Genomic DNA, 16,687 nt, shown 5'->3' on the forward strand with positions numbered 1-16,687 from the left:
TCAATTGGCCTTCATTTTCTCTTTTTTATACTTTTTGCATTATTTGCCTTTATCTTCTGACTCTTTCCATCTTTGTAATGGGGGTCACTGACCCCATCTAAAAAAGAAATGTTCTGTAAAGCTACAAATTTATTGCTATTTCTACTTTGTATTACTCATCTTTCTATTCATTGCCTCTCCTATTAATATACCAGTCTTACATTCAAATCAATGCATGGTTACTAGAGTAATTTGAACCCCAGCAATCAGACTGCTGAAGTTTCAAATCATAGCCTTAAGTCTACTAGAAAAACATTAAATAAATCTAATAGCCTGGTTTTGCTTCCAATAAGGATTAATTAATTAATTTGGATAAAGTACAAGGTACTGTCTTATTATTACAGAGAAAAAGGAAATTGCTTTGAAAAATGATTTGGATAAAATGGAGTCTATGGGAGATGGCCTTTACGTAATTCAGAGTTTTCTAGATGAACGGGTTTCAAGAGTAACGCTTCAATCATCCTCATACCAGCCACCATACTGACTGCAGTGGGAGTCAGTCTGTAAGTGAATTTTCATTTTGGTGAATTCAAAAAAGCCCACTTCGAACCCATAGTGACACAGTGGCCTCCCAAATCAGTGGGCCCTTCGCAGATGCCCCTTTTTGCCCATTTAGTATAGTGGCCCTGCCTATTTACAAACATGCAAATAATACTAGTTTTGCTAGATACAGCTTTTACTATTCAGTGGTCATATCTTAAGGAGATATTGGCTTCAGATGGTCCACAATATCCAAAATTGTTTTGAAAAATTATTTGAATAAAATGGAGTCTATGGGAGATGGCCTTTTCATAATTCGGAGCTTTCTGGATAATGGGTTTCCGGATAACACATCCCATACCTGTACATTTCAAGAAGACATATCTCCCTAAAGCCATTTCATGGTTGTATGGGATTCTCATCTAGCCCAACCAACTTCCTGATAATGCAACATAAAAAGCAGGATAATATATATGACATGGATAACAAGGTGTAGGAATAGGTTTGTGTCAGTTAGGGGGCAGATTTACTAAAGGGCGAAGTGGCAAACGCTAGTGACAATTCGCCAGTGTTACGGCCCACATGGACATTGCCGATTTACTAACGGGCGCAGGTGTCAATTTGCTAGTGAAAGAGATAGGCGCTAGTGCTCATTCGTACTCTATCGCCAGGTGACAATTCACTCTGGAGAATCAACATTACTCTGCAAATTCACTAAAATGCGAATTTTACTGAACGTTACCTCTTTCGCCAGACTTGCATTCGCCAGCTCAGACCAGGCAAAGCACACTGAAGTGCATAGATCTTCCTCAATCTTCTGTTACTTACATCATATTCTTTAGTGGAAATAGCATCAAAGTTCAAAAAACGCTAGCGTCTTTTCCTTTTTTCAGTGTGATAGCCTGCAAAAGTCCTTAAAATTTTTGTTTTTAGAAAAGGTCGCCAGCGTTCGGTGCCCACGACGAAACTCTGCATTTTAGTGAATTAGCATTGTCTGAGCGAATTTTCACCTGGCGAAGTGTGGCGATGGTTGCGAAGCAGTCGCTGGTGATTTTTAGGCGGTTAGTGAATCTGCCCCTAGGTGTTCAGATGTAATCATAACATAGACACTTTTCCGCAAGTTTTAGAGCTGACCTTCGATATAACAATATTGGATGAAGATGTTTATGTTTGCTCAGGATTCCCTAAGACTCAATCACATACATAGCAGCTAAAATGGACATGAATGTTGCACTTATTGACCCCATTCAATAGGTCAATAGGTCAATTCCTGATTACAAGGTTTACAAGATTTCCATCGCGGCCAGCGCCAACAATTGAAGAAAACTGGCAGCAACAGAATCATGTGCTAATGCTGTTTTAACACTGCTCCGGAGCTGACATATTGCCCACTCTATAAATGTTAGCTACAACCTGTATTTGATTGTGAACAGAGGAACACATGCATGTACAATTGAATTTTTGATGGCAGTGTGCACAACTCCCTATACTTCAGCATACTTTTATAGTACACTTACTAGATACTCTGGTTGCATATGAAACGTATACTTTTGTGCTTTGTCATTTTTAAAGGCCATCTACCAACCCACTCTTAGATCACCCAGTTGACACATCTTGAAGTTTATGGTTCTACTTTGTTCCTTTAATCAAACCTATGAAAAGGTTCAAGAGAATGGTCCTTTTATGCAACCCGTAAGCAAGCTTTGATATTAGGCAACAATTAGTTTTGAGTGTGTCTGGCTGAATAGAAGATCTCTTTTTATTTTAAAAAAGTAAAATCTCCTTAAAGTCTTTTCCAAAGTGTAGGGGACTTTCATATTATTAAGTCTTACAGACTGACTCCCACTGCAGTCAGAATGATAGCTGGTATGAGGATTTTTGAAGCATTACCTACCAGATGCAGCAAGACAACAAAGGTTAATAAACCCTAACTAGTATATACAAATTTTGAATCTATAAGTACTGTACCTTCTTTAAGGGAGTGTTCCAATATCTCTGCACTTAGGAGGAAAGCTTTACAGTTTAGTATATATTGATTATAATTTATTGTCTTTTTAGTAAACAAGATGATAATTTGGACATCCCTTTTTAATCAGTACATATTCTTAATTACACTATTATAGTAATTCACAACAGTCAGTCAGTAGGTAGCATTTATTGGTCATCTGTATGAAAACTTTCTTCCTTTACCCTGATACTGGTGCTGTAGGCATGAATTCAAATCATTGGTACACTTTAACTTTTTTTCATAACGGTTCAGAAGATCATCAGTACACATTCAGCAATTCAGGACATTTACACCACGCAATGTCACTGAAAGACAGAGCACATCATGATGGACTTTAGTCATCCTGCACTGCCACCTTTCTCTTTTTTCTGGCAGGAGACTCAGGCCAATCTAGACATGCACTGCTTGAGTCGGGGACAGTATTTACCCCAGTGCTGTCAAACACACACCAACAATTGACATATAGATACTGTTGCAATGATAAAGCTAATAAAATGCAATATAATGTGCAATATATGCTTAAGAGTGGTTTCAGTATTGCTAAAATATACTGCACATACTAAAGACTGTTAAACACTACATTTTACACTTGCATTTTAAGGTTATGGTCATTTTGATAGTTTAATATTTAGTACACCTGGCCACTAGATGGAGATGGTGTACTTGGTGATTTTGTTTATTGTTACATGGCTTGGTGTGGGGGTAGGTGGCCTTAAATAGGTTTACTCTATTACGTGTTCTTTAACTGCGCCAGAGGAAGGACCTATGAGGTCCAAAACATATAGTGCTATGCACCTTTAAATAAACAACACAGAAGTTTTACTTGCATGCTCTCCAGTGGATTTTATTTAACTACACTTCATTTTGATAATAGTACATGTTAGCTAGAGTACATAGGACTTTACTGTATTTAGAATAATACAGACTTTTTTGTAACTTTTAACGTTTATAGCCGGAGTAAACAGAACTTTATTTTATTAAAGTCTAACCAATGGATTTGCCCCAACATAAATCTTTGTTTTAATCTCTCTCTCTTTCTCTTTTGAAACTGCTAGTTTGTGAGTTATTACATCTATGAATACTAAATCTGTTTATTATATGTAATAAAATTACAAATTCAGAAGTTCCTTAATTAATGAATGCTACTCAACTCAAGCAGCATGCAATGTGTTAATCGTGTTGATGTTATCATTGCTTTGAAAAGGCTCAGTATTTTATTAAGTAAGATATTTTTCCATTGCAAAGCATGTAAACGTTCAAAAAAGCAACATGCTGTTTATTGCGTGCAAGGAACAAAAAGCATTGCTTGCCCAAATCTAAATACAAAATCCTTAGTTTAGACCTCACATTTTTCCAGTCCTAGCCTGTGTTTTTTGTCATGAATGACAGATGCCTTTTCAAATATTTAACCTCCCCATATTTTCCAGATCTCTAGCACGCAAAGGGGCTGAACACATGCCTTATAAAACAAATCCTAGAACAAAACACATGGCATAGCCACCACTATTTAAAGCCCTTCCACTTTTACATAACTAGTACATAGGGCAATATTTATGAAAAGCACAAGGACATATGAGGATTGGAGACTAGTTCTGCAGACAGTTCGAAACTCTGATTGTATCTGGATTGTTTAATATTGCATAACAAATATATAATGTGGTGTTTTAGCTTTCATAGCAATACAAGTTTTTGTTGTATTTTCTCATAGCTTGGTTCACCAGTGTCAGTGGAAAAGACACTTGGATACATACTATCGGAAAGCATGTACCTTTATCACTCCTGCACTAGAGTTGCAAACTGAATGTGTCGCCAGTGTTTGGATGCCTAGAAGCCTCACCATGTTCCTGAAACATTACAAAAGAATCATGCTTAACCAAGTATGAATATGATGCATAGTATTTAACTAATAAATAATACACATTGGCCATTAAGATGGTCTAACTCTAAAATATTATCTGTGATTTTTAAAGAATCCCCAGTAGGGCTTACAAGCTATGGTCTGTGTCACATTTGCACACAGTAAGGTCAATTTTATCAGGAGCCAATGTTTTGGAAGGGTAGAAGTAAACTGTAGTACCTGGATGAAACTCATTGAAGATAGTGTCCCAGCTGGAATCAAACTCATGACCCAAGGGCTACAAGGAAGACGTGCTACCCACTGAGATGCCACCACCACCCTACCAAAAAATCTCTACAGCTTAATTCAACATCCAAACATCTACGTAATACAGCCACAATGCAAAGTGAATACTTGGAAGCGTATTTATTATTTGTGTAATTTTTTAGATTTTTTTACTTCCAATAAACTCACATCTTAAAAAAATGTTAATGTTCATATTTTGTGTGTTATTCATATTTTTGAGATTTTTTTTACTTCCAATAAATTCACATCTTAAACATTAAATGTTAATGTTCGCTTATTTATTTAAAAATCCAAATATACAAAAATTGAAAACAAACACGTCAAACGCACACTCAATTTGTGAGTTTACAAGCTGAAAAACTTGCACTAAAAAAATTACATTTTGCCTGGGACAACTCCCATTGATTACATGAACTACATGAACATCTTTTACTCAAAAATAACTTGAATCATGGCAAAAATTAGAGCGTTGATAAATCTCCCCTTATGTGTGCAATACACATACAAATAATATTTATACAGATTTAAGAGAATGAAGTACATACAGTATACTCAGAAGGAAAGCAACCAGTAATTAGAAATATGACATGATTTGAGGTAGTTGCTATGTTTACACTGAAAACAGATGCTTCATTGCTATCACACAAGAGCAAGAAGAGTGTATGGATTGCATCTCATGCATGCAAGCGGTAACACAGGTATCATCACAGTACAAAACCCATAGTTTTTCTTGAGTTTCTAAAGACATTCTGACCCCAAAAGCAGTGGCAGCAGTTACTTTCACAATATTTTAGGCCATACAATAGAAGGCTATTGCAATTGACTTCTGACTCTCCTGTTGAACAACAATTTTACTTTAGTTGCATATAACAGGTAAACCACCTCTTCCTTTCTCCATGCAACCATTTGTTACCACTTTTTGCAAGTGGAACATTTTTTATCATTATTTGTTATCATTAATTGTTATAAATTAATAATCATTCGGTCCAGTATCTGCCTTCCATGTGCTTACTAATTTATTCTCTTACCACCTTCCTATCTGTGTTTTATTTAATGCAATGTTTCACTTTGTGTATTTTCTGTCTTTGTTAATCACCAAGTAAACATGCAATGTGGGACACTATATAAAAAAAGCACACCTACTGTGCATATTATGCTGTTAGTTACATGATTGCCTTTTGGGTGCTGAAATATAAAGAAGGCTGATATCCAGTGTCGGACTGGCCCACAGGGATACCACGAAAAGTCCCGGTGGGCCAAGGTGTTAGTGGGCCCTCATGCTGCTAGACATTTGGCCTATTTCATGGCCATTCCCTATTTCTATAAGTACAAATAGACTAAAAAGATGGAATAATAGATTATAGTATGTAAAGAAAAGGAGAATAGATAAGTGAGGAAAGGAAGAATAATAGTACTAAGAGTGGGCCCCTGGTCTAAGATTAATTGGTGGGCCCCTGGTCTAAGGTTTTTGGCCAAACATGGGTGATGAGGGTACTGTATGTGGAAAAAAGAAACAAGTGAAGGAAAGCATAAAGTGTTTTTTGGGCTGACTGGTGCAGTCACCTATTATGGCAGACAAGAACACAATGGAAAAAGAACAACAAGAAAGAAAACTCTAATGCACTAGGCAACATTTCACACATTTTTCAGTGAAGTACAAAGAGGCAGTTTTGCTTATCATGAGTCATATGCTTGTTACTGAATTTATACATTTAAAATATATACCTTACAATCACACAAATGATTTCCAGTAAACCTTTCTTTTTTGCTGCTTCTAACCTATGGAGTTTCATGCCTACATTCCTATATAAGGATCTCTTCATCAACCTCTTCAAAACTAAATTCAAAGCTTACGTCTTGTCACCAACTCAATATCCAATTCAATGATGGAACAGAAGACTTTTTAAATTGTTCCTGAATCTCTCACAAACTGGCACTAACTACCGATAGAACGAAATATATTTATATTTACTTACTCATTATGTTGTTTGCATTTGTTGTACAATTAAAGTAGTAGTGGTGCAACAACCACTACATAGTTATATATTTAAAAAGTTCACATTATTTCTTCATATCACCACACTTTTGTTGATGTCACATAAATCAACAAAACCAGTGGGAAAAAACACAATAATAACATTTTAGATGAAGAGGCCTATCAACTAACAAGAACATTATATATTAACATACATGTCAGTACAGAAAGTTATTACCTATGTGGATTGGGTAAGAGGAAGAGTTTGTGTTTATGCAGAAAAGACAGGGTGTAGTTAAAGGAAGCTAGTGCTGAGATATTAATATCAAAGCAAATTGAATTGTTATATGGCATGAAAAGACAGGAAATAAAGCACATTAGCTTTTAGCCTTTGAATCATGCTTTATAAAATATAATTGTCACCAGATGTAGAAATATGTATTAATTTAACTATGAAAATTAATTATGTTATACAATAAAAAACAGCGTAAATATGTAAAATAGTTCCACAGCCAATGATCTTACAGTATTTCATATTCTCTATACTATGTTAGCAGTAAAGGCTTTGGAGGTATTACTAATACCAGGGGAAAAGCTTAAACACTGTGTCCTGCTACTGCCCACATTTTCTGCTAGCAAATGTCAGGCCCTTTTCTCTCCATGCTGTATTCCAATTAAAATATGATAAGGGGTGGCTTTGGTGTATCTGTTATCCAGAGGATACTAATCATGGATTGTAGACAATGGTACTGTGAGATAATGCTTTTACACTTGTTCATAAATTACTTTAATCTTGGCATTATAACCAGTGCTATATTTAGGTCCAGTGCCACTGTAAGTGTGCTACCCCCGCTCGTGAACTGTGCATACATGTGACATCACTTACACGTAGAAATGTGACATAATTATGAGAATTTTTCAACTGAATTGTTGGCAAAAGAACATGAACATCTTTACATGCAAAGCTACGAAAACTTCTATAATTCCCCCTGCAGATTTGCAAAAGCAATTAATTTTAGGGTTTAATGAAATATGTCATATAAACAAATAAATGTTGGCCAAGCTTAATTTAGCTCCCATGATCACTCCTGAATTGTCAATGTAGACTAAATTTGCGGTTAGTATGTAATAAAAAAGAAATGGGTGTCAGAAAAATGAAGAGTAAAAGAAAAGGGGGGGAGGTGTATAGAAGGAGAATGCATATACTAAAATGGATGAGAGGGAAAGTGCTGTCCAACTTCTGTGCTACTGAGAATTTTTGCTGGTCTACATGGTGGAGGGCCGATAATGGAAGCCAGTGTTAGCCACTCCTTGTTTTAACCCACACACACTTTAAATCATACCCATGTTACCACAAAACTATGTTCCCATTAATAGCACACCAAAAAACCAAATGGTTGGTGCTCACTGCAGGGATATCACTCATACTGCTTACAAACAGGCTGTTGACTGGAAAAAAAGCAAGTAAAAGAAAACAAATCAACTGAAAAGGATAAGTATTTATTAACTGCTATTTTATTGTAAGGTTTTATATTTTAATACTATGGTTTAATTTTTTTCCTGTTTTGGGTGCTAAATATAAAAGCTTGGTGTGCTATTGTGCTTACAGCAAGTTTGTAACAACCTGCTTTACTTTGCAGTTAGTTTTCCCTCAGTTTGAAGGGGTGGAGTTTGATTAGTTGCACCTGAACAGACTGTATAACTAGAACCCATGGGACTCCAGTGGAGCTTGCTCTAGTGCAGGGGTGTCCAACCCGCATGCGGCCCGGAATGGAGATCCGTGCAGCCCAGCAGGAAGCGCGCGTCAGAGGAAAGGCACGCCTCCTCTCCCCACAGCTTTGCTGGCTGCATCCTCTCTGTGCTGTGCGTGCCGTGCGTGTGACGTCAGCGCCGGCGCTCTGCGTGTGACGTCAGCGCCGGTGCTCTGCGTGTGACGTCAGCGCCGGCGCTTTGCGTGTGACGTCAGCGCCGGCGCTCTGCGTATGACGTCACCGCATGTGTTCTCCAGTCTCCCCAACGGCTGCTAGCTGCTGCTAGCTAGCAGCGCGTGTTTTTGGCGCCAATTTCCTGGCTTTGCTGGGCCCTGCCCCCTCTTGTCTGGCAGCGTGATAAAAGGCACAGAGAGAGAGCAACTCCCAAAACTACGTGGCGAGCAACTCCCAAAACTACGTGGCTCTTCTCCTGCCTAATGAAAGGCTAGCTTCAGCCTGCAGCTTACTGGCAAGTCTGGCACTCTTGCACTCCACAGCAACCAATTATTATTACCTCAGCTCCCCTGGTTCAGCACAATACACCTGCACAGTATTTTTACAGGTACAGAATTTTTTACTGTTTTAGTCTGGCTTAGTGCTTTGCATTTGACATGATAAATTTGGAAGTAGGGATTTGTGTAATAACACCCCTGGGCCATATACCTATTCCACAATTTTCTGGAATTATTATTTTCACTAAATTCACTGTGTGTAGGTCTGTAGGCTAATTAAAGAGCAGTGCAATAAATTAGAATTAATACAAAAATTAATTAAAAAGAAATGAATTCCCAAGCCCCCTGTGATTCCCAATAATCAATTGATTTGTTTTTTAAGATAATTAATTATGAGGTAAATGTATTCAATAGCTTATAAGTGCATTGCAATGAATTATCACTTCTTAATTAAATTCACAGTTCATAGTATTATTTAATTTAATTAATTTTGTAACTGAAAAATGAATTATAAATAAATTGTTTATTCAACTTCAAAAGTAGCCCAAACATAGCACAATATGTGCAGTGAAATAAATAATTTTTTATGAAAATACGCCAGTTACAAATTGGGCCTCTTTTAGTTACGCCCCTGGTGATGGTCAAGTCTGTACCTACCTTTATTGGAAAATTAGCAAAACAGTGAAAATTTAAAAAAGGCATATTTTCACATACATTCATTTATTTTTTAGACTTTTTTTCCTGCAAATATTGAGCTATTTTTGGGCTACCTTTGAATGCCACTTGGCTAGTTTTGGGCTGGTTTTGAAAATTAGACCTGGCAACCCTGTTTGTATGCGATGTGTGCCATCCATGAACGGGCATTTTACATAGCATTCCCTTTTTTAAACAGTTATTTGTTCCTGTGAGGTGTACACAGCTTCCTACAGCAGAAACACTGAGCTGATCAACCTGAAAGTGAGCGTTCGGTGGTTATTTGGAAAGGTAGGTAAGCATTTTTAAGTGGCACCTCTCCCATCGCCTGCTATGTTTTACATTTGGCAGCCATAAATGGTAATATAGTACATATTTTCCTTATAGCTCTTGCTATTCGTTCCCGTGCAGCTTCCTATAGCAGAAACACAGAGCTTATCATTTTTAACCTATTAACCTGCAAGTGAGCCTTGGTTGTTATTTAGAAGGCAGGTAAGCATTATTAAGTGGCACCTCATGCATCACCTGCTATGCTTTTTTACAGTTGGCAGCCATAATTGGTAAATATAGTCCCTATTTTTCTTCTAGCAAACTCTTGCTATTTGTTCCCATGTGGTGGTGTGCAGCTTCGAAGTGCAGAAAAATAGCAGTCATCAACCTCCTACTACAGTCCTGTTATTAGGAAAGGCAGGTAAGCAGTACATCTGCAGCACATTAAGTATTGCTAGCCATGCTTCACAATTAACAACATAATAAATATAGTCCCTATTTTTTTTAGCATGGCTTTCAGAATCTCTGAATCGAAAAAAGAACACAGAAAAAGAAAAGTTACAGAGGAAGGAAGAGTGTTTAAAGAAAATTGGACAGAAGAGTACTTTTTTGTTGAGGCAAACAGTAAAGCACTCTACTTAATTTGTGGTGAATATGTGCAAGTTTTCAAAGACTATAATTTAAAAAGGCATTATATGCAAAAACATGCTGCAAAATTCTCTGTGTATCAAGGAATGTGTCGTAAGGACAAAGCAATGGAACTTAAGAAAAGTCTGTCTTCTCAACAAAATTTATTTAAAAAAGTTATTACTCAGACAGAATCTATTGTAAAAGCTAGTTATGTGGTAACATATTTAATAGCAAAAAAATCAAAACCATTTACTGATGGTGAGTTTATTAAGCATGGAGTATTATGTATGGAAAGTGTGGCAGACATAATTTGCCCTGAAAAAAAAAGGGGATATTTCTAAAATTAGTTTGTCTCACCAGACTATAGCCAGGCGAACAGAAGACATTGGAAAATCTGTTGAAAGATGTTTGAAGAGTAAAGCTGCTAAATTTAAATATTATGCTTTGGCAGTGGATGAAAGCACTGATGCTACAGATACGGCTCAACTTGCCATTTTTATGAGAGGTATTGATAATGAATATAATGTTACTGAAGAGATGGCTTCTTTAGTGCCATTAAAAGACACAACTAAATCAAGAGATTTATATGAAGCAGTAAAAAATATGTTAAATAGATATTCTCTGTCTTTTGTAAACATATCTGGTATAGTTACTGATGGTGCCCCAGCAATGGTAGGTAGAAGGGAGGGACTTGTAAAATTAATAGAAAATGATGCAATTGCTGCCAAAAACTCACATTTAATGAAGCATCATTGCATAGTACATCAAGAAAATTTATGTGCAAAAGCTTTAAAAATGGATAACATCATGCAAATAGTGATAAAGGCTGTGAATTTCATAAGGGCCAAGGGCTTGAATCATCGCCAGTTCCAGGAATTTCTTAGAAGTATAGATGCTGACTGTGGTGATGTCATTTACTTCTCAGAAGTAAGATGGCTAAGTCGAGGCCAAATGTTGAAAAGATTTTATGATTTGCGACATGAAGTAAAGTCATTTATGGTATCAAAAGCAAAATGTGTGCCTGAACTTGATGATGAAAACTGGCTTACAGATTTAGCATTTTTAGTGGATTTGACCTCCCATTTAAATGACTTAAATATGCGTCTTCAAGGTAAAAACCAGCTTATCAACACAATGTTCCAAGGCATAACAGCATTCCAAACGAAACTAAAATTATGGGAAGATCAAATTAAGGCAAACAATTTTATGCATTTCAACACATTGGCCAAACATGTTCCTGTGAACATTGAAAAATATGCAGCCTTGCTTTATGATTTGATACAAGAATTTGAAAAACGTTTTCAGGATTTCAGGGAAAATAAAACAACATTTTGCTATATTTGCAACACCATTTTCAGTTGACATAAATATGTTACCTGACAATTTTCAAATGGAATGCATTGAGCTGCAATCTGACTTCCAGTTTAAGGAAAAATTTGATCATGTGTCTTTACTGGACTTTTATAGGTCTTATCTTCCCAGAGATAAATATCCCTCACTTCACAACCATGCCTTATTCATGTCATCACTTTTTGGCAGCACCTATATTTGTGAGCAACTTTTTTCAAGAATGAAGCACACTAAGAGTAAAATTAGAACCAAATTATCTGATGAGCACCTTGAAAATTCACTGAGAATTGCAACTACTTCAATGGAACCAGATATTGATGCATTAGTTTATCAAACACAATGTCAAAAATCCCACTAGGATGGCTTAATTTGCTCTCTTTTCTTTTACTTTTTTTGTAAACTTTACTCTTACAGTTATCATCTTTTTTGCATTGTAAAAACATATATTTGCTTCACATTGCATGTGTAGACAACTTAAGGAAAACTTTGACTATGTGTCTTTACTGGACTTTTATAGGTCCTATCTTTCCAGAGATAAATATCCCTCACTGCACAACCATGCCTTATTCCTGTCATCACTTTTTGGCAGCACCTATATTTGTGAGCAACTTTTTTCAAGAATGAAGCACACTAAGAGTAAAATTAGAACCAAATTATCTGATGAGCACCTTGAATATTCACTGAGAATTGCAACTACTTCTAATCTAATGCATCAATATCTGGTTCCATTGAGCAGTAGTTTATCAAGTCAAGTGCAATGTCAAAAATTCCATTAGGATGGTTTGTTTTGCTCTCTTTTCTTATGATTTGATACAAGAATTTGAAAAACGTTTTCAGGATTTCAGGGAAAATAAACAACATTTTGCTATATTTGCAACACCATTTTCAGTTGACATAAATATGTTACCTGACAATTTTCAAATGGAATGCATTGAGCTGCAATCTGACTTCCAGCTTAAGGAAAAATTTGATCATGTGTCTTTACTGGACTTTTATAGGTCTTATCTTCCCAGAGATAAATATCCCTCACTGCACAACCATGCCTTATTCATGTCATCACTTTTTGGCAGCACCTATATTTGTGAGCAACTTTTTTCAAGAATGAAGCACACTAAGAGTATAATTAGAACCAAATTATCTGATGAACACCTTGAATATTCACTGAGAATTGCAACTACTTCTAATTTAATGCATCAATATCTAGTTCCATTGAGCAGTAGTTTATCAAGTCAAGTGCAATGTCAAAAATTCCATTAGGATGGTTTATTTTGCTCTCTTTTCTTATGAATGAAGAATGAAGCACACTAAGAGTAAAATTAGAACCAAATTATCTGATGAGCACCTTGAATATTCACTGAGAATTGCAACTACTTCAATGGAACCAGATATTGATGCATTAGTAGTTTATCAAACACAATCTCAAAAATCCCACTAGGATGGTTTAATTTGCTCTTTTCTTTTACTTTTTTTGTAACGTTTACCAGTAAGCTGCAGGCTGAAGCTAGCCTTTCATTAGGCAGGAGAAGAGCCATGTAGTTTTTGGAGTTGCTTGCCACAAAATTAGAACCAAATTATCTGATGAGCACCTTGAATATTCACTGAGAATTGCAACTACTTCTAATTTAATGCATCAATATCTGGTTCCATTGAGCAGTAGTTTATCAAGTCAAGTGCAATGTCAAAAATCCCATTAGGATGGTTTGTTTTGCTCTCTTTTCTTTTTTTTTATAAAACTTTACTTCTATCTTCTTTTTTGTGCATTGTACAACCATATATTTGCTTCACATTGCATGTGGAGAGAGAAAAGGAAAGTAAGTGAAAAAAAGAAAGAAATGAACAATTAATAAAAGGTATGGAGAAAATAAAAGAGTGAAATAACATGTTGTTGTTCTGTTTTTTGTCCAAACACATGATTAGCTGGCATAGTAAGCCTATTCCTAACAATATGACAGACTGAGGTGGTAATGATTATCATTACCGGGTAATCATTACCACCTCAGTCTGTTGTCTTGTTAGGAATAGGCTTACTATGCCAGGTTGTAACAATGTGGTGACCTAGGGAGGAGGGGGACTACCTATTGCCCAATTAGTAATCATATAGCAGAGAAGGTTGCTCTATATTTGTCCCATATTCCAGTGTATAGCTCAATATGGTTATCTAGCTGGTATTGTAGTTAATTTCTGTGTATTTCCTTTATTTTTATAAATCAAAAGTGTTGTGTATTTCATGTGTGGCCCCAGAAAATTTTTCTTCTTCAAATGTGGCCCAGGGAAGCCAAAAGGTTGGACACCCCTGCTCTAGTGTTTAGCTGCTCTTAAGTGTTTGCTCTTCAAGTGGGGGATCTGGGGTACTGTATGTGTAGTTGCAAACACCGGAGTTAAGTGGGGGATCTGTAAGTGGAGTTGCAAACACCAGAGTTAAGTGGGAGATCTGTAAGTGGAGTTGCAAACACCGGAGTTTCAAACTAAAGGAGGTTCAAACTAGGTCAAAAGTTTATTCTAAACCCTATTTTTTATTATTACTGTTTTGATCTGTAACTGGGATAATGAGTGCTAGCAAGGTTGAAGGTCTGACCCAGTGCACATTCTGCCATATGTATGCAGATTTGGAACAAGAGATCCAAAATACTTACCTCTGTGGTGGTTATGAGCAAATTGCAACTTTGAAGGCTCAAGTTAGAGCACTAGAGCAGAAAATTGCAACACTTTGGTCAATTGATAATCTTGAAAGGAGTCTCTTGCTCACTGAGCAGGACCTAGCGGGGTCAGATAGTTTGGGGGGAACAGAACAGCAGCAGGATGTTGAGGCAGCTAGCTAGGGACAATTAGAAAATCTAAGGTTGGCAAAAGGAAAATGGAGGCTGATCCGGAGCTTAAACATCTCAACAAATTTGCCAGATTGTGTGACGAAGATGGGAGTGTGAACTCTGGATTGGCAATTCTAGATGGGGCTGATCTCTCTAACAGCCAGGAGACCAGTTTCTTTAGTAGTAGTGGTGGGGAGGAGAGCAGAGTCAGGCCTAAGCAGATTGTGGTTGTAGGGGATTCAATTATTAGGAAAGTGGATAGGGTAATCTGTCAACTGGATCGCTACTACCGAACAGTTTGCTGTCTACCTGGTACCAGGGTAGGCATATAGTTAATAGGGTAGACAAATTATTGGGTGGGGCTGAGCATGACCCAATCGGTAATAATGACAAAATAAATGGGGAGATGGAAGACCTTAAAGAGTGATTTTAGGGATCTAGGCTCTAAGATAAAGTAAAGGTCTTCCAATGTCATTTTTTTTAAAAATTTTGCCCATGCCACGTGCAAGTTTAGGAAGACAGCGGGAGCTTAGGGAGCTAAATGCGTGGCTCAAGTCTTGGTGTAGGAAGGAAGGGTTTGGGTTCCCAGAGCACTGGGCTGATTTCTCCTTGGGGTACAACCTATACAGTCGTGGCGGTTTGCACCTCAATGGAAGGGGGTCCACTGTGCTAGTGGAAAAAATGGCTAAGCGGTTGGAGGAGTGTTTAAACTAGGCAAGGGGGGTGGGTAAGATTAATAATTATGGGGAAGCTAGGGTAGACAGGGCAGTGGGAGAAGTAAGGGGTCATGGGGAAGGAGTGAGGAGTGAGGGGGGCATACAGTTTAACAGCTAAGGAGGTCCTTCTGTTACAAGGAAAACAGACTAATACTAACTTAACATATAATTCTCCACTAAGTAATGCAAATTTCAAAAGTAAAAGTAGTAACCTCCGCTGTATGCTGGCAAATCAACGGAGTTTGTCAGGTTACATGGGAGACCTAGAATTAATTGCATGCTCTAAAAATTATGATATAATTGGTATCACTGAGACCTGGTGGGATGAAACATTTGACTGGATGGGGTGGAGTAGTGTGTTTGTAAAGCCTGAATTAAAGCCATGCACTAGGTTACAAAGAGAATAATCAGTGGTATATGCTATAAACCACCTCATAAAAGCAGTGTAGGACTGGCCCGGCGGGGTACCGGGAAAAAACCCGGTGGGCCCCGACCCTCATGGTCCCCTGCCGCGCCAGACCCCCCTCTCCCAATGATAAGTACTACAAAAAAAAAGATTTTTCGGCGCCGAGCAGCAGTTTGCACATGCACAGGGCGACGTTCGCGCAGGCGCGCCAAGCTGAGCTCATGTCACAGTGGATGGGCGGTGTTAACGCAAGCGCGGTTTCACAGTAAGGAGGCGGCGGGGGGGGAAAGCAGGGAAGGAGACGGCGGGGGGCCCTGGACAGCAATCCAGGGCCCAGATACATGCGGCTTCACAGCTGGGTCAAATGGTTGCTATGAGTGACTTCAATTATCCAGACATTGACTGGGGTAATGGGGTTGCCAAGACAGAAAAAGCTAGTAGGTTTGTTAATATGCTGAATAACAACTTTTTATTTCAGCTCGTTCAAGAATAAATCTCTTTTGGATCTTGTAATAACTAATAATGCTGAACTGATCTCTAGCATTTGTGTGGGTGAGCATTTAAGGAATAGTAATCATAACATGGTCTCCTTTGAGATTCTGTTGCAGAAGCAATTCTATAAGGGAGTAACTAAAACACTAAATTTCAGACATGCAAACTTTGACAGTATAAGGGCATCTATGCAACATATTAAGTGGGAAATGCTTTTCACAGGGTTAAACACAGAACAAAAATGGTAAGTCTCTAAAATGCTGCTTAATAAATATACGTCAGTATATACCCCTTGTAAGCAAGAAACATCCTTGCAATGCAAAATCTTTTTGGTTCAATAGAATTGTTGGTGTTGAGATGGGTAAGAAAATATGTGCTTTTAAGGCTTCCAAGTTAGCTGGGACAGACGAATCATTTATAAGGTGCAAGGAGTCCAATAAATCATGCAAAAAAGCTATAAGGCAAGCTTAAATTG

At 37.4% G+C, this 16,687-nt stretch overlaps 1 protein-coding gene and 1 long non-coding RNA gene across 4 annotated transcripts in view; one reads left to right on the forward strand and one right to left on the reverse strand.

Annotated features, from left to right (window-relative positions):
* Positions 1-16,687, reverse strand: part of ahrr.L (aryl-hydrocarbon receptor repressor L homeolog) — a 180,490-nt gene that overhangs the window by 46,706 nt on the left and 117,097 nt on the right.
* Positions 8,751-10,446, forward strand: LOC121394651. The gene is made up of 4 exons (XR_005961901.1): positions 8,751-8,958; positions 9,741-9,832; positions 10,130-10,232; positions 10,320-10,446. It is a non-coding gene; the product is annotated as an uncharacterized LOC121394651 (long non-coding RNA).

This window comes from Xenopus laevis, chromosome 6L (genome assembly GCF_017654675.1).
Source record: "Xenopus laevis strain J_2021 chromosome 6L, Xenopus_laevis_v10.1, whole genome shotgun sequence".
Taxonomy (NCBI): Eukaryota; Metazoa; Chordata; class Amphibia; order Anura; family Pipidae; genus Xenopus; species Xenopus laevis.